The sequence below is a fragment of the Armigeres subalbatus genome, chromosome 2, assembly GCF_024139115.2.
Source record: "Armigeres subalbatus isolate Guangzhou_Male chromosome 2, GZ_Asu_2, whole genome shotgun sequence".
Taxonomy (NCBI): Eukaryota; Metazoa; Arthropoda; class Insecta; order Diptera; family Culicidae; genus Armigeres; species Armigeres subalbatus.
Genome location: NC_085140.1, coordinates 21,992,395 through 22,010,927, shown reverse-complemented (window position 1 = coordinate 22,010,927; position 18,533 = coordinate 21,992,395). Strand labels below are relative to the sequence as shown.

General features: G+C 39.6%; 1 protein-coding gene and 1 long non-coding RNA gene across 3 annotated transcripts in view; one reads left to right on the top strand and one right to left on the bottom strand.

Moving 5' to 3' along the window:
* The window catches only part of LOC134218180 (septin-7), a 172,271-nt gene that overhangs the window by 147,222 nt on the left and 6,516 nt on the right, over positions 1 to 18,533 (top strand). The window lies entirely within an intron of this gene.
* Positions 9,905 to 10,634, bottom strand: LOC134214119 (uncharacterized). Its single transcript, XR_009979666.1, has 3 exons — positions 10,532 to 10,634; positions 10,332 to 10,472; positions 9,905 to 10,273 (listed from the first exon to the last, which is right to left on the bottom strand). It is a non-coding gene; the product is annotated as an uncharacterized LOC134214119 (long non-coding RNA).

The window sequence follows — 18,533 nt, the reverse complement described above, 5'->3', positions numbered from 1 at the left end:
AGAGGAGGCTTCCGAGCCTCTTGAGACGAGGCTTCCGAGCCTCTTGAGACGAGGCTTCCGAGCCTCTTGAGAGGAGGCTTCCGAGCCTCTTGAGAGGAGGCTTCCGAGCCTCTTGAGAGGAGGCTTCCGAGCCTCTTGAGAGGAGGCTTCCGAGCCTCTTGAGAGGAGGCTTCCGAGTCACTTGAAAGGAGGCAGGCTTCCGAGCCTCTTGAAAGGAAGTCTTCGAGCTGCTTTGAAGAAGGCTTCCGAGAGGCGCAAACGAATGCTTCTAATCCTCTTGCAACGAAGCAACCGAGTTTTAGTGATAAAAAATCGTTTGGTTCGTTTGATCTTTTGTTCCGCAGCCCTTCATACATTATGCTGGTTGCGTCAATTGGGATTTATTGATCGCATTACATATTATGTGCAATATAAATTTTTGAAATAGAAAATACACAATTAACAAAACTTTATCAATAAATTTTGATTGAAATTGTAATATGTCCGCCATTACGCATTTTTGTCCGAGGTACCCCCTAGGGCCAGCGAAGGTACCCCCAGGGGTACATGTACCCCAGGTTGAGAACCGCTGCGTCTAGCAAATAACTCATAAATAACTCATTTTGCTCTTATAATAACAAACGGGCTTGGTAGTCATATGGCTACTGCTTCTGCCTCATACGCAGGAGGTCGTGGGTTCAATCCCAGGTCCGTTCCATTCTCCTACTTTGTATCTTTCTCTTTATTTCTCATGTTCTAGCAATCGCTAGAACTGGAAATGGACTTCCATACCGTTTCCATTACTATTCCTATACCTTCAACTTGAGTATTCTATCAGTAATCTGCTAGAATTGGAAATGAACTATAGAGCTCGTTTCCTACATCCAATCAGAAATTCCATCAGTTACCTTCTCCTATCTATCACATTGGCAGCTCGTTAACCAAGACGGACCTCTGCCTCTCCAACCTAACCCAAAAATTCCAACAAATTCCGCATGAACTCGTGGCAAGTGCAGAGGTATATTCGGCTTGCAGTGGGCGAGTGATTGCATCATCATTTCCTCCCCCTTCCCTACATTGACTTGCATTCTGACGTGGCAGGCGCCAGTATGACCTAACAAATGAGATCACCAGTACTTGTACATTGAAGATGTGTGCTAGTCCCAAGCAAACATTTGTTGGTTCCCTGTGCAAGAACAGCTGATCTGGTCATAATGGAGTAGCAACTACGAGCAGTCAATCAAGCTCAAGCTCAAGCTCAAGCTCAAGCTATAATAACAAACCAATAGCAAAATATTTGAAGAAAAGAAAATATCAAAATCAGTTATTATTGATATGTTGAAAATGCAAATGATAAATGAATAACAAACTTTGCTATGATTGCAAAATTTGTTCTTTATTTGTTGTTCTGCTCCTTTTTAAAATGACATATAAATAACTAATTTTACTATTATAACAAAATTTGTTGTTGGGATGCTATTTTATGTTATTTATAAATAACATAGGAATAACTAAATCTGATATCATAGCAAAATTTGTTATTATTATGTTATTTGTTTGTTATTCACCTCTACCCGAGTAATAGCTGCTTAGACTGTATTCCAGCAGTCATCAAGAGAGGCCCCATAGAGCTCACCCTCTTCCGCCAACGTTGCCTCGAGATGCTGCGCATATGCAGTGGCGACATCAGGTTGCTTCAATCGCTCTGGGACATTACCACGGCAGTCGTCGGTGCCGAACATTGTTGATGACGGATAGTTTTGGGCGCAGTTTAACCATCACCAGATATTTACAGGTCAGAGGTCGATGTTAGCGCCACGATATGTTCTGACGTCGATAATGTCGATAAGTGCCGTCCATCAATCAGAACGTGGTCGATCTGTAATGCTGTTTGCAGTGGTGATCTCCAGGTGTACCGATACGGAAGGCTGTGTTGGAAGTAGGTGCTGCGAATGGCCATATTTTTGGAGGTGGCGAAATCAATTAGTCGTTGGCCGTTTTCGTTTATCAGCCGATGAGCGCTGAACTTTCCAAAAGTCGGTCTAAACTCCTCCTCTTGGCCAACCTGAGCGTTCAAATCTCCTATGATGATTTTGACGTCTTGGCTTGGGCTGCTGTCGTACTCACGTTATAGCTGAGCGTGCGTCCTTATCATCATCAGTGCTTCCGGAGTGTGGGCTATGGACGTTGATTATGCTGAAGTTGAAGAACCGGCCTCAACCTGCACATTCTTCCATTGATCGGCCACCACCCGATCACGCGCCTTTGCATATCGCATCACTGCATCACTATTAAAGCTGTTCCCTACTCGTGTGTGCCGCAGCTCTGGTGGATAGTATGATTACCTCTAAAAGTTCGCACCATTGATCCCTTCCAACAAACCTCATGCAGCGCTACGATGCCGAATCCACGGTCCTTGAGCACATCGGCGAGTATGCGTGTGCTTCCGATGAAGTTGAGAGATTTGCAGTTCCATGAACCGAGTTTCCAATCGCTAGTCCCTTTTCGTCGCGGTGGTCTTCGCGGATAAATCCGGTCCGTACTCTCTTGTTGATTTTTCGTTGCGCGAGTTTTTTTTTTTTTTGCTGGCTTGCAGGGCCTGACACCAAACCCCCTAAATTTCCGGAGGACCATTCTTCCTTATTTCCGGTGGACCATGGTGCACAGTTTCACTTAGAGTTCCTTACTTGCACTCGGAAGATGATCAGCCGCTCCTAACATGGAGAACAGACGCTCAGTAAGATTAGCTCCTCCGGAGAGGAGCAAACCGTTGATCCCCTGTCAGCATACGACCATAGTTCCCACCGGGGTTGGTTACCCGATCTTCCCTAAGATTACTCGTATCCCGGCCAGCACCACGAGGAGGTAGGGATAGGAGTTGCTGGGTAAAAGGCTAAGGACCGCGAGATGGGGTCTATTTTATTCCTTCAGGTACGCGACGTACCAATGGTACGCTTTACCCAGCATTTGCTAACCATTTATATACTGGAGGTGTCCAATAAGTCCCCGATGTTCATAATGCCCCTTGGTCCCCTAACCGAACAGTTCAAATGCACGAGTATGATTTTTATAAAGTAAGCAATATTTCATGAACACGGTATACAAGCCCACATAAATTACAAAGTTGTGAAGTTTTGCTTTTAATGCATTTTGCGTCTTCTGTACATTAACTGAGGGCTCTCCAGGCTGTTTATTTTCTTTTGAAATCCGCGTTTTACCCAGTTAAAATGTAAAAGAAAAACAGACAGGTTCATATCCTGTACGCGATTAGCTCAAGTACCACTGGTTTCGCAGCTGCGTCTTTCGCAAAAAAAGGTAGCCCTAGTTATAGCACATCCAACGGATACGTCACTGATAACTGCGCTCTTGTAGGTACATACCTACGTTATCATTTTCACACCGTTCAATAATTATCGTTATCGTGGTTGGACAATCACCTCAGGTTTCTCCCTGTCCTCTTCCACTAGAAATTTTGCTACATCACACTGTTAGTAGAAGGAGTAATATCGTACAAAGAACTCAGTTGTTCAGTTTACGTTGTAGTTTAGCAGCAGCCGGTTTGTTTGAAACAGAAAAAGGCGGTCATTCCAGCAGGATGACAGAATCCGTGGTAATCCCGTTGATTCTGCTTATCTTTCTTTTGAGCACCCTATCGGCTGTACGTGTCGTGATTATTTCCGGAATATCTTCTGATGATTGTTTGAACACTTTAGTGTTGTGTGAAACCGTATTTAATGAATTGTTTTGATTTTTTAGTATTCTTTTCTCAAACGTCTAAGACGCCTTCAAAAGCTGCAAGCCCAAGGTGAGTGCTATTTGCGTATTATCACTTACATTTCCTATCATTGCAATTTATCAACATTATTGCACCTAGAAGTTGGTACTGTGGTACTGTACTAATCAAACTATGCATTTCAACTGAAAATGGGCAACATTACATCATATGGTTTCAAGTACGTCGTCATTGCGACAATCTTTAATTTCCTTCTTCTGATGAGTTTAGTAAATATTAAATATCTCTGTACTTGAAATAGTGTGCTTCCTAGCCCAGCTCAATATATGGCTACAGTCAAACTGTGGTTCTTGCAAGAATAACTAGTCCCCGCGGCGTCTAGCACTGATAGTTTTATTGTTCATGGATTATTGTGGATACCAAATTAGTAACGAATCGAAATGGATGGTCAAGTGATTGCGCTCCTAGTTCCAATTATCGCATTGTTGCTTGTGTTTGCTTACCTTGCCGGGGTACGTATGTGTACAACTAGGAGTCAATTTTCATGTGTTCAAATAAAAACTTTGTCTATGAATAGTTTGTTTAACTTACCTTATTTTTTATGCGATCTAGTACTTTTTTGTGAGATTTCGACAAATACAAGCTACAGGTGAGTGAATTGTTATTTGTAGGGGAAAGTGGGGTAAGATAGCCATATGGGGCAAAACAGCCAACGTTTATTATGACTTGAGTTATTATTACGAGAGATGGTTAACAATAATGTAAAGACCTATACAACTGAAAAACGACAACCTTACTTGTTCTTGAAATATGGATTAGTAGAAATTCAAATTTTCTTATAATTTCGTGGTAGCATAATTTAAGATTTGAAACCTTTTTTCAGCACAAATTGATATTTACCACAGCTTCTAAAAGTATAGCCCTGGGTATAGACTATCAACATTAATAATTCACAGTAATTATGATCAATAGGACTGTATTAGGAACAAGGTCACTTCCAAGATTAAGAAGCGCCTAACCCTTAAATGCATTTCCAAAATCATCAAAATAGTTTCTGCCTGAATCAAAGATGATTCAAAACAACGGAGATGGTTTTAATCGTGAAAAATAGCTATAGTAGACAAATCCAAATAAGATAAAAATCGAAATATTGTCGTTGAGCTAGGGACCAACAAAACAACATAGAATACGACATTTTTAAGCGCAACCTCATTTGTTCATAATCCCTAGCAGTGCAAGAAATGTGTCAGCCATTCTAAATGAATTCAGCGCATTTTTATATGATTTTTAGTCCTTGCTCCTCTTGCCCCGAAAGGGTGGCCATGTAGTAATATTGACATCATAAAAACACCTTTTGACGTAAACTACGTCTCAGGGGAAGGATCGGATACAGGGAGCGATTAGGAGAGCCGGTATTTAAAGAAGCGTTATCATCATCACAAGATCGCATATGCTCCCGAGCTTTGAGGACGATATCGATATTACCGGGATTTATCGCCGGGCCGTGGAAGATGCTTTTGTGCCTTTTGAGAGTGTGAGGCAGCGAGGATTGGAGTAAAAAAACAAAATCAATACTAGTAAAATGAAAAGGAAGGGTCGTTTGGCCGAAACCCATTCGGCCGAAAGCCATTTGGCCAAATGCCACCAGGCCGAACAAACCATTAGGCCGAAACCCAGCTGGCCGAAAGGATCATTTGACCGAAAGGGTCATTAGGCCGAATGCGCCATTTGGCCGAAAGGGTCATTTGACCGTAATGGTCATTTGGTCGAATAGGACATTTGGCCGAATAGGTCATTTGAAAAGTGAGGAATTAGGAGTAAGAGAGACGTCTCAATTCTCATTCCTTATTTCTCACTTCTCACTGTAAAAAAATGAGGAGCGTGAAGTGAGTAGTGAGACGTCTCCCTCCTCATTTATCACGTCTCACTACTCATTCGCGCTTCTCACTTTTTGCAGTGAGAAGAGAAAAATCAAAATGAGTAGTGAGACGTATCTCTTTTTACTCTTCATTTCTCACTTCTCGCTGTAAAAAGTGAGTAGTGAAACGTTTCACTACCCACTTCGCACTACTCATTTTTTACAGGGAGAAGTTATAAATGAAGAGTAAGAAGAGAGACGTCTCAATTCTCATTCCTTATTTCTCACTTCTCACTGTAAAAAAATGAGGAGCGCGAAGTGAGTAGTGAAACGTCACACTCCTCATTTATTACGTTTCACTACTCATTTCGCGCTTCTCACTTTTTGCAGTGAGAAGAGAAAAATGAAGAGTGAGAAATGAGACGTATCTCTTCTCATTCCCAATTTCTCACTTTTCAAATGACCTATTCGGCCAAACGACCTTAACGGCCTAATGACTCTTTCGGACAAATGACCCTTTCGGCCTAATGACCCTTTCGGCCTAGTGGCATTCGGCCGAATGGAATTCGGCCAAACGACCCTTCCCCGTTGGTGAATGTACACAGAGATAAAAAATGTGATTATATCATTTTTCTGACAACAACCCACCTACAACATATTTTTTTTTAATTTTTATTTTTTTCATTTCATTTTTATTTTTCTTTACATAACGGTTACATTGCAGAGTTTTGATATATCTTGCAGCTGCATCGTGAGTTCATTATACGCTGTCTTGGAAAATAACTTTTAGTTTACATTAATTGAGCTTAACACTGATAGGAGAGTGTTTGTGACGTTTCTCTTGATTTTTTTAGTGGATTTGTGTCCAGAAGCCATTAAAATGAAGAAAGTGGAAACATTGTTCATGTTTTCAGCAATAATTGACCTAATCGTCGTGTGTGGAAAAGATTTATAGCTGATTCGTAGAGTCAGAGATTTGGTTAAAGAAAGTTAAAGAGTGAGGCGTAGTAATTGACCGCTTTTACACTAAGCGAAGCTTTCAGCAATGACTAGTCATTAGATCATTAATGAGGAAGCTATGACGGGCAGCAAATGGACAAAGTTAATTGGTGAGGATGTTCCAGTTACTTCACACTGAAAATAGTCTACGTCTACACGTTTATGCAAAAAAAATAAATAAAATGAATGTAAATACTAAAACGCTAAAACTGCATAATGAATACACGTTAAAATACCGAGTCTTTTATGGAAATCTATAGCTTTCATATGATTTTGCACCAGTTCAGTCGTTTTTTTTTGAAAATGTTCGTTTTTGTTTTCAAATAGTAGAAAAACTATCATATTAATAACATCTAATGAAGCAAGATTATTACATCGTCAGATTTTATGGATAATATTCCTGATGAGTTAGACATTGACCGTTTAAAATATCCGTGATACAAAAATAGGACTCCTCTACGGAGCTCTACAGTGCCACTAAAGGTGTATGTGTTTTGCTAGTAATCAAACGCTTCGATTTAAAGATGATTTTTTTCAATATTGCCTTAGACACGGGATAATCGGTACAATGAAGCACTTCGAATTGAAATAAAATCGTAAACAATTGCGCTAGAGTTTTAAAGCTTTTGTGTACACTGTACATGTATGTGCATAAGAAGTCCTTTGCCGAGCATTATTTTTTAAACTTCCCCAAATGCGTCCTGATAATTTCTATGCTTAAAACATTTTGTAAATTGAGAATACTCGTTCCATCCACATAAACAAGAACATTAAGAATGCGTGTAGATTATTTTCAGTGTACTTTTGTGCTTAAATACTCATATGATTTGAAATTAAATACGTACAGAGCACCGTTTGCTGCTATTGCCGCTGGTACTTTAGGAGTCCCAGGTATCCGGTTCAAACTTTAGTAAGCAACGCTCTTCTCGACCTTCTATTCCCTGAGTAGTCAGTACGAATAAGGGCGTCCTTGTGATGTTTTGCTGTACATGTTGTGGATACCTAGTACATTCCCATTCCCCACACCTCCTGATTCCTCATCTTCCCGAACTAGTTTCCTTTTTTACCGTACTAGTGTTCATAACAAAAAGGGCACCATTACGGAAAATGAGATTTGATCAAATTATTCGTAGTACTACTTTATCAACGCCCCCGGTTGGGTGAGGGATAGAGGATGAGACACACACACACATTGAGCTTAACACTGATAGGAAAAAGTTTTGACAAAAAAAAACCTAATAGTCAGAATCTGTTTTTTAAACTATCTATTTAATGCCTCAATCAGAGGATTTGAAGCAGTTTGACAGGAAGTCTGGAACCTGGCTGATGTTCTGTCGATGAATGTTGTTAACAGTTCTAAAGACACTATATATACACATATATACACTATATAGTGTCTTTAAACAGTTCCACCTCAGCTATATTATGTAGTTCATCCGTTCGGAAATGCGGAGGCAAGGCGAAGATCATTTTTAACAGTTAATTTTGTTTCGTTTGTAGTCGTTTAGTGTGACTTTTTGCGCAGTTTTGCCACACCGGAGATCCATAGGTAAGCACTGGTCGCAAAATGCATTCGAGTAACAGTAGCTTGTTGGCTGGTTGTAGAGCTGATCTTCTATTGATGAGTGGATGTAGTGACTTAACCAAGCCGTTTACCTTTGCTATACTTTGGTCGAAATGCTTAGAAAATAGTGGTTTCTGATCTAGGGTTAAGCCTAGGTATTTACCTTTCTTCGTCTATGTGACTGGAACTCCATTATTTTTTACCGTTGTTGAGGGGAAACAATGGGCAGCCCATCTCTTAGTGAAAAAGATCACTTGGGTTTTCGCTGGATTGATTTTAATCTTCCACCGGTGTTGAAACTGCTCCAGTTTGTTTTGCGCGTGCTGTAGTTTAGTAATCACTATCTTCCCAACTAACATTTAATGTCAATGTAAATGTTATTTCAACTCGTCTATACGGCTTCAAGCTGAATATGTTGAAGTTTCCCTTCGTTGTGATAAAAAAAACACACGGAATAGGTTTGAGAACTGATAACTATATTGAATTTCATCGTCCGTATTGGCTAATATTTTACATGTTATGGTTGTGAAACATAAAATATTATTTATTAAACAAGTTGTTTTTCAGCTGAACTGGCTGCACTGCCCGTGCAGCCATTTGGATAATTCGAAATTGAAACTCTACAAATGTCATATAAAATACATCCTACCACAGTTGACTATTACATGTATATTAAGGGAACGGGTGAAAAGAGAATTGTTTACAAAACAATCGTGATGGCCTCACGAGAGTTGTTATTTTTATCAAGTGTTCTACTCGAGTGAATCGATTGGTATTTCAACACTTCCCCTCAATTCGAACGTTCAGCCGTTCAAATAAATATCTGTGTTGTGTCCTGGGTAGTCCTTTAGTGAAGGCATCTGCAGGTTGTTCTTCAGAAGAAAGGAACTTCAGTTTTAACTGACCTTTCTTGATCAAATCGCGGATGAACATGTACTTGACGTCCAAGTGTTTCATCCTTTGGTGACTCCTGGGTTGCTCCGCATACTTTATACAAGGGATGTTATCTTCCATGATAATTAATGGAATGTTGGCCACATCCAATTCTTCCAAAAGGTGTGTTAACCACAAACCTTCCTTAACAGCATATGATAATGCTATTAACTCTGCCTCAGAAGAGGACAAACTGACTGTTTGTTGTTTCTTCGTCGCCCATGCGACAAGATTTCCATAAACCTGGAAAGCATATCCAGATACAGATTTGCGATTATCCTTATCATTTGCGAAATCTGCATCTGCATATCCTATCAACACACTTTGAACCTTATGTTGTTGATACACTATGCATGTGTCCATTGTTCCACGCAAATACCGTAGTATTCGTTTTAGTCCGGTCCAGTGGATGTCTGACGGATGGCTCTGATATTTACTCAATGCGCTTACCGCAGCACAAATATCAGGCCTGGTTGTTATTGCTAAATATTGTAAACAACCCAATAGTTCCTTGTATGGGTGTCGTGTCTCATTTCCATCACTCTTTGTCCATTTGACATTCGCATCCAGCGGTGTTCCTACACTCAGAAAAAAGTACATATTATATACAACAGCCTTGCACTTAAATTGTGATCAGTTACTTTCATAAATGAAAAATATGTGCAGCGCTAATGATTTTTTGCGAACTCTACCAAGATAAATTTTAAGTGCAGCTCTCATGATATTTAATAACAAGCTATTAGATTCCATTCATCTTATGTCTTATGCATTGGATTAGTGAAAATAATAAATATAATCGAATTTAGGATTGTGATAAATGAAAACGTTCGATATTAAATATAAAACTCGTAATGATTGATTTATTGCGTCTATCATTTTACTGATTTCTGTTTTTCTCCTATTAGTACGGCCGAGCATGGCTAGTTGGGATCTACAATCTACGTTCAGGGGAGCCCTCTAGTTGAACAGATGTTATCATATTTCCTGAGAGCGTTAGAAAATAAACGGCTGTTACATGTTGATTCGTCTTTGAACATGCAACGTCGTTAGAATAAGCAAAGCCAGCATCGCACTTTCCGTTAGTCATAGGATGCCCATCACAGCGTGAATTCAATAGGAGGAACCTGGAGGAACGCCTTACTTCCGGAAGGTACATCGCCGTTGAGGTTAACGGTGTTGGTTTTGCACAAAATCAATAGTCGAATTCCTGCAATTGTTTTTGTGTTTTCAATCTGATTTCAATTGCATTGATAATGATAACTTACGTTTATTTCCATCCACCTTAATTTGGCTCGTAAAGTGCATCCTATGGGCGCTCTAGCCGGAGGAATGTGAATTGTCTACGAGCTCGTCGTTCATACAGGTTTATACCACCGCTGAGAACCGATCTGCGGTGCTGATAAGAACTGTAATATAAATTAAATTATGATTATGAATTATTATATTACAATCATAAGCTATTTACCTTCGAAACGTTCCAGTTCGGCGGATTTTCTCTAAATATCCGGATTTTCCTTCGAGTGAGTATCGTTCTGTAATGGCTGTAATGCGCGCGTTTTCGTTTTGATATTGTTTATGTTGATGCACTATAATTTCATTATGCCCATAATGCAGTATAAATGTACCATTCATAAAAGTTATTACTATAATAGATATTTTTTATTACACGCACATAGAATGGAAATTTTAAATCACCCTCATCATCTATGTGGTTTCTGCACATAAAATATATCAGCCGTTTAATTTGAGTGTACTGGTTTACAATCAAACATCCTAAATCGCCTCAAAACATTTGCAGTGTAGCCAGTTTGAGAGATTTTTAATGTTTGATTATTTAAATCTCTTGTTATTTCCATTCCCAGAAAATGTCTTACTTCGGATAAATCCTTCATGTGGAATAACTTTCCAAGCTCAGATTTAATTCAATTTATTCTGTCAAGAATTGCTCCGACAATTAAAAGATCATCTACATACAAAATAAGGATCAATCCTTTTTCTTTATTTTTGTAGACACAAGTATCACTTTTTAACTGTTCAAATCCCAGATTTTTGATTGCTATATCAAACCGTTGGTTCCAACTTCTACTAGCCTGTTTTAATCCATACAGACTTTTCTGCAAAAGAACAGTTTGATTTTTACCGACGTCGTCCTTCGGTAACTGCATGTAGATAACCTCTTCCAAGTTTCCGTTAAGAAACGCCGTCTTAACATCCATTTGATGGATTTGTAATTTCATCTCATTAGCCATGGATAAAATTGTTCGAACACTCTCCATCTTTGCGACTGGAGAAAATGTTTCGCCATAATCGAACCCGGGACGTTGCGAACAGCCTTTGGCCACTAGCCGTGCCTTATATCGCCCGTCCTCCTTAATATTAAAAATCCATTTCGACTGAATTGGCTTCTTGGTGCTGTTTGTCTCCCAGTTTGACCAATTTCCAAAGATTGCATTTCACTGTCGATTGCAGCTTTCCACTGTTCCCAATCGTCTCGCTTTTTCAATTCTTCAATGTTTTGAGGAATCGGATCAACCTCCGAAAGCGATGATGCAATTTTGGCCATTTTATAATCAGTGTACCTAACCGGTAATTTTCTTTCTCGATTACTTCTTCGTACTCCTTGCGTATCAGATTCATCTTCTGAATACTGATCTTCGAAAGTACTTTCATAATCACTTTCTAGTGATATTTCTGTTAGTGTATTTTCATCACTAACACTCGTCTGCCTTCTTCTTCTTCTTCTTATTGGCATTACATCCCCACACTGGGACAAGAGCCGCCTCGCAGCTTAGTGTTCATTAAGCACTTCCACAGTTATTAACTGCGAGGTTTCTAAGCCAGGTTACCATTTTGCATTCGTATATCATGAGGCTAGCACGATGATACTTTTATGCCCAGGGAAGTCGAGACAATTTCCAATCCGAAAATTGCCTAGACCGGCACCGGGAATCGAACCCAGCCACCCTCAGCATGGTCTTGCTTTGTAGCCGCACGGCTAAGGAGGGCCCCTTCTCGTCTGTCTAGAGATGTTTTCTTCTCTTTCTCTATTTGCTTCAGGCTGTTGAATTTCTTCTGCATGTGAAATAGGAATATACTCGATTGTGATATTTTCTTCAGGGGAACTTTCGTCTTTCTCATCTCCAAGATTGTCTGAATGATTTTTAAATAGTTTCTCTTCATCAAATATTACACTTCGTGATGATTCAATTATTCGAGATTTATTATTCCACAGCCTGTATCCATTATTTGCGTAACCCACAAAAGTAAGACATTTAGTCTTGGAATCTAATTTCAGCCGTTTTTCCTTAGGAATTTGGGCATAAGCTGTGCTCCCAAAAACTCTCAGATTACTCACATCTGGTCGTTTATTGAAAAAACATTTCATATGGAGTCTTGTTTTCCACAAGTCCATTCGTTGGGCATCTGTTTGTGACATAAACAGCACAATGTAGAGCTTCCCCCCACATTTCCTTTGGCATTCCGCTTTCGTGTATCATCGCACGAACTTTTTCCATCAAAGTCCGGTTTAATCTCTCGCTTACTCCGTTTTGTTGAGGAGTGTAGGGTATTGTGAATAACATTTGAATTCCGTTAGCTCTACAAAAACCTTGGAATTCATTTCCAATGTATTCACCGCCATTGTCACACCTGATCTTGGAGATACTTCGACTGAAGTGTCCTTCTACCAAGACTATATACTCTTGAAATTTCTCAAAGACATCGCTTTTCCGTGCTATTAAATAAGCAATAGTAAAATGTGTATAATCATCGGTAAACGTAACGAAATACCGATTGCCAATATACGTCTTCGCTTCCATAGGACCGCATACATCTGAATGTATGATTTCAAGCGGCCTGTTGGATCTTGGAAGCTCCTGATGCTCGAATCGCTTGCTGCTTTGTTTCCCTGCCAAACAACTCTCACATACCTCTGGACTTTTGCTGTAGATGGACATTGATTGATTCCCTCAGCCATGTTATGCTTTATCAGTTTTTCTATCCCAGAAAAACTCAAATGCTCCATACGCCTATGGAGCTTTTCCTTACTTACGTTGTTTGCTGACGAATCGACAATCGAATCGTGGACAAACTCCATACAAAAGAGTCCATCAACAACTCTTCCTTTAGCAATAACCTCACCAAAGCTAATGAAAAGAACACTGTCGTTTACAAAAAAGACTTTCTTCCCCATTTCAGTTGCCTTTCTTACTGAAAGAAGATTCGAATCCAGACCAGGAATAAACAAAACATTGTACAGTGTAATGGGTGTCATTTTATTTAATCCAATGACCGATTTCAATTTCATTTTCCCACTCTTCGTAGCCCGAAGTACCTGACCGGCTTTTGCTGTCGAAATTGCAACGGGCTTGTCCAGCACCTTGACGTCCTCCAAAAGTGACTCGTCGGTGACCATGTGCTCGGTTGCCCCAGAGTCTACAATGAAGCGAACCTTCTTCTTCTTCTGCGCCGTCATCTTTCTTCCAGCAAACAGCGCGTACGCTCCATGCTTCTTCTTCGTCTGCTTCTTCGTTTTCGGACAGCGATTTTATAGTGCCCCGCTTCACCGCATCCGAAGCACTTAACCGCGCTCTTCTTCCCTGATTTATTAACCAAGGCAACACTGGATCCATCCGGACGACCTCCGATGTGGACCGAATCGAGTTCGGCATCCAGCAGCATTCGCTTGATGTCGTAAATCGGCTTACGACACAGCTCCTCGTTCGAAAGAACAGCCAGAGCGCCTTTTACATGGCTGTATTTTTCCGGTACAGCCATCAGCAAAGCGTGAACTTTTTCGGAGCTTGTTAGGTTAGCGTTCATGCGATCTAACTCGTGTATGATTAGATCATACTCATCGAACAGTCTTTCTAAGCTTTCGAAGCGCTTCATTTGGCGCATACTCATGAGAGCACCCGTGCCTGTCTTTTCGCATGATTTCGCTTGAACTAGAAATTTAATGTAGTAGTAGTAGTAGTTCACCATATGTTCATGGAACCGACCATGGCCATCGGATACCTGAGATATTCCGGTTTTTTTGAAGGTTGGTTCAGAACCGTAAATTTGTGGTGGGTATTAAGATAAGTGGTGGTTAGAAACAGAATAATATTAGTAACCACAAATAAAGTAGAGCTTTGGCGCTAAAACAGAAAACTCCCCATTTACGGGTTCCCCGGGCACATCCGTAGGTTCCGGAAGCGGTCAAAGCTATCAATTGTCCATTTTATACTCATACCTCACTTTCTGATAGAAAACCATGAAAAACGAACCGTTAAATGACCAGTTTTGGCGCAAAAACTGGAATGTCCCCTTCTACGGGTTCCCCGGGGACAATCCGTAGGTCCCGGAAGCGGTCAAAGCCATCAATGGTCCATTTTATACTCATACCTCGCTTCCTGATAGAAAACCATGAAAAACGAATTGTCGAATGGCTAGCTTTGGTGCCAAAACTGAAATGTCCCCTCTACGGGTTCCCAGGGGGCACCCCAGCGACTTCAGACTGGTTGGTTTTTCATTCTAGACGTGACAGAAGACTTCTGAAATGTAATCATAATGGAAGATCGGTCAAATAGCTTGATTCAAACGAATTTGGGGCCTGGTCCCTTTGAAAACTCCCGATCGGCATCGATTCTAAACAAATGGCCATATCTCACATGATACTGGTCCGATTTGGAATTTCAACATATGGTTCCAATCAGAAAGAGCCCTACTTTATTTGTGGTTACTAATATTATTATGTTTCTAACCACCACTTATCTTAATACCCACCACAAATTTACGGTTCTGAACCTACATTCAAAAAACCCGGAAATGGTATCAGGTATCCGAATCTATGACAGCGCTTTGTCAGTTGCTATACGAGCTGGTGAATCCCTTTTAAGCTGCATTACAGAAATCAATAGCTCATACACAGCTGCGGCAACAAAAATCAAATGTAAACATTGCGGTTTTGACATTCCGTACTGATAAGATATTAGAAGAAGCATTATAAGGTTTAGTTTAAACGTTGTGCAACCAATCAACCATCAAGGATACAGAGGTTGCAAAAAAGCTTCGTTAAATCGTTTATAGTGACATTACGCTATATTATTAGTGCTATAACAAGAGAGAAAACGTTTTGAATGTGAATGCTACTCATCGTAATAAGGAAAGTTGTTAACAAGCAACACAATTGTATAAATGAGCTCTTAATCGATTACCTGTGCTGCTAATTCAGACAAAGCTGTGTTATGGCTATATGGAAGCTGCATAAACGATACAAAGTGAAATTCAATCGGCACAAACTGACTAGCTGATAGATATTTGACTAATAGTCGAGTTGAACCTTAAGGAGTTAATTGTGGTGGCTTACTTTTTATTCAGCATTTGCTGCTTTTTTTCGAATGTTATACAGCCTAAGGCTAGAAGATGAAGCTTATAGCACCAAAATTGATAGTTGGGTTGGCATCTTCATCATTACAAAGGTACCCAGTATCATCAGCAAAAAATAAATAGGAAACGTCTTCTACCATGTCGACGTGAACACGTTGTACAATCTCAGGACTAACCCCTGCGGTAAACCAAAAGAAATATCGTGACTATCCGAAAAAGTTCCATTAAAATGTACACGGTAGCGCCTGTTTGTTCATTTTGCTTAAGTATGTTGGACAACCGGATAAGTGGAGCTTGTGTATCACATAGACCTGTGCGCCGCCGCCGCCGACACTTATTGACGTACGCCGACGCCGGTCAAGGTGTCGGCGGCGCGCCATACGCCGGTTGGCTCCACGCCGCCGAATTTCGTATTTCACCTTCACGCCGATGTTTGGCCAACACAAAAATCACATTATGCGGTGCGTTTGCATCTGCCGAACCAAGGCAACCTATCAAGCATTAATTAAATAGCTATTATACCTTTAGCAGATTTGTGACTGTGACTGTGACTTTAACACGCTTTGTCGTGTTAAATGTTAGATCATCCAAAAACTTCTTGGCTACAGATCTACAAATCAATGAGCGTGGTGATTAACTTCTAATCTCATATGTTACTCCATGTGGAAAGCAAAATAAAAACTGATAGCTGGTTTTCGGCAAATAATTTGCTGATTTTCAGCAATTTTGACAGAAATCTTGGCAAAAACACGTTTGTTGGGGGTCGGCTGTGCGAATCTCGGTAAAAGTTTAACAAATTGCTGAGATCCCGGAAAAAATACAGCTACAAATCAACACCATAATGAATGTGTGAATGCAAAACTGATCTTTTGGCTTCAGGAGCTGGAGCACGATTGGGCACGTGACCCAACAAATTGAACATTTCATTCATCTTCCTTGTAATTGCTAGAATTGAATAAATTGGTTTCGATTTATTTCGACAAACAATTTCTTGATTTTCTTGAAATAATTTCCATGAAGTCCTGGAGGAAGTTCTGAAGGAATATCTGAAGAAAATTCTTAGAGCCTTGAAAAATTTCTGAATTTATCTCCGTTGTAATTTCTGGAGGATTTTCTGAAGGAATCTCTGGAGAAAATCATGAAGGAATTCTACGAGGAATGTCCAAAGAAATTGTTTAAGAAATTTAAGTATGTCAGTAATTCCCTTAGAAGGTCCTTTGGAAATTGCTCTAGGAATTCGTACGGAGATGGGTATCTTGAAATTCGTCCTACAGTTTTGGAAGGAAATGGTGTTGGAAATTGAAAGAATTACTAGATTAATTTCGAGGGAATGGAATGTCTTATGAAATACCTGGAAAAATTCCAGTGGAATTGTTTAAATAATTTCGAAGGAATTTTGTAGAAATTTTCTGTATGTATGTATGTATGTGGTTATCCATCACCCTGGCTTGAGTCTTGCTCTGCATGCGGCTCCACCCAATAGTGCAATCGAATTTAATTACCATTCTGCTTTCAATACACTTCTGTGTGAAGGGCAAGCAACGGAGGTGGCGGACCCGTAACCAGAGACACTTACGTGAAGCCCGCGAGATAGAGAGAATCTCCTTTCAGCAATGTAATCCATGTAATCCAATTTGCAATCCTTTTTGAGTTTTCCGAGGGATGGCTTCTTTGAAGAAGGGCACGTCGAGTCCATTACAACTGTGGGGAAGTGTACCCATCTACATGAGTAGAAATTATTAAAAGTATTACTAAAAAAATTCTTTATGGAATGGTCAGTGCAGATCTTATATGAATTTTTGAAGGAATTTCCAGAAGAATTCCTTAAGAAATTTCTTAAGGTCCCAAGAAGTTCGAAGCAATACCTAGGGGAATTTAAAAGAAAAGCCTGGTTTAATTTGTGAAGAGTTTTGAAGAAATTCTTGATCGGATTGCTGACGGAGTTTTAGAAGGTATTTTAGGATGAGTTTCCTGATGACTTACGGAATTAATTCCTGAATATTTTTCCTAGGGAATTACTTAAGGTATTTATAAAAAAATCTGTAGAAATTTTCGAAGGAACTCGTGCAAGAAATTCGCAAAGAATTCTTGAGAATATCTGAATATATGCAATCTCGATATTTTGGGGGTTTTCTTGGCATCCAGTCTTGATTCTAAAGCCAAAACTGAGTTTGTTCTACTACTGTCCGGACTTTCGAAGAAATTCCTGGAGAACTATAGGAATTTCTGTGTACATACCAATAGGAAAATGGTAAATGCATCATGAAACAATCATGATTATCCTTAAACAATTGAAAAATGCTCCTTAAAAAATCTGATCATTTTTCCTCAAATTATTGAACAAATTACCTTGGAATATATAAAATGCTCCGTAAACATTTGAAAAGTGTACCGTAGAAACGAAAAAAATGTACCGTAAACAATTGAAAATGCTCCTTAGAAAAACAAAGATTTGCTATTTAACTAATGATAATTGCGCAGTATATTGATATAAGAATGATTGTGAAATAGTTGAAAAAGTACCCTGAAATTGGCTGTCATAAAGTAGAATCTTATGCACCATTGTATAGCCCCTGGAGTATGAAGCTGATTGTTTTGCTTGGTAACCCTATTCAACAGAAAAATGCTCCCTAAAAAGAAGAAATACTCCTTAAACCAATAAAAAATGCTCCTTAAACTAAAAACAGTGCTCCGTAAAAAAAAATGAAATCCTCCATAAACTTATACAAAATGTAATCTTAGCCTACAAGCAATTCAAAGCATTGTTGAAGAAATTGTGCACCAGACTGCTCATAGACAAACAGACGTCCCATACAACTGCACATCGCATAAACATGCTTGACGATACGAATTTCATTCAAATCACATTGCATATTTTTAATGCTAATGGGTTTATTCATCAATTTCCCTGCATAACCACAAAAGATATCTTAGTTACAAGATAAATATTGTCGCTTCGGTTCCCTTTGTTCTGCTGTCCGAAACATGTTGGGTACCGAACTGTCAAATTGTATGTATTTTTCCTTCATTGACATTTAGCACCCTATCCTCGCCAGCAAAAGATGTTCCGGACAGCCACGACAGCGACAATTTTTATC